A 990-nucleotide genomic window follows, 5' to 3' on the forward strand; every position below is an offset into this window, starting at 1 on the left:
AATAAAATGATGTAAAACAATGTAATCATCTTGTCAGTGAAAAAAGAGAAACATATGTCGGAAGTATAAAGATTTCAATAACACCTGTGTGTAACCCCCATTTCTTGATTTATGAATGTGATATAAAAATATTTCACTAAACCCTGGAAGTTCTATTTGTATATGTAGGATTAACATCCTTGGCACATGTGAAATTTTGCTACCCTGGTAACTATTTTTTTTTTTTTCCGAGAGCACCACTTAAGAACAAAGAGCAGTTCCATTAGAAAATAAACAGAGCTTCTGTATAATATTTCCTATGTGACAACTCCACTATAACTGGAAGAGAACCTATCGACACTGATTTCGTAGCATGAATGTAGTAGTAAATTAAATGTCTATGTGAGAACTAATATACGAAAAGCTACCCAGGGGGCGTCTAGTCAAGATATACTGACCACCTGGTGAAAGACTCTGGCCTACTGGAGAGTGACCTGAAAGAGAGGCTGTTGTCTCTAGATCACATGACGAAGAAGCTGGCTATAAATAATAAGAGATGCAAAATGTAATGTTTTCTGTGCAATGTTTTCTCTTAATTTTAATGCTCGGAAATACACAATTAATGGCAACTTTAAATCGCAGGTAAAGCCACAAGAAGCCACTGTAGTACGGAGAAAAAAAAATTCAGAATCAAATCTATTCATGGTTTAATCGTTATTCTAAAAATTGCACCGACATTGATATATATATATATATATATATATATATATATATATTTGTTTTGCAAGATTTTTGATGTGAAATCGTGTGTTGAAACAGATGTTGTTGTACTTGGGGATGGTCATATTGCCAGTTTAGCCAATAAAAACACACGCACTGTATATTTGGTGTTAATTTGCTTCAGCTTTATATTACATTAATCTTAATCTTATTTCGGCCAGAGTTCTTTCGTCACACTTCTGTGACCTCATCAGCAGTCCTTTGTTTCCTTCTTTCTTATGTGTGTCTCAC

The sequence above is a fragment of the Octopus bimaculoides genome, chromosome 17, assembly GCF_001194135.2.
Source record: "Octopus bimaculoides isolate UCB-OBI-ISO-001 chromosome 17, ASM119413v2, whole genome shotgun sequence".
Classification (NCBI taxonomy): Eukaryota; Metazoa; Mollusca; class Cephalopoda; order Octopoda; family Octopodidae; genus Octopus; species Octopus bimaculoides.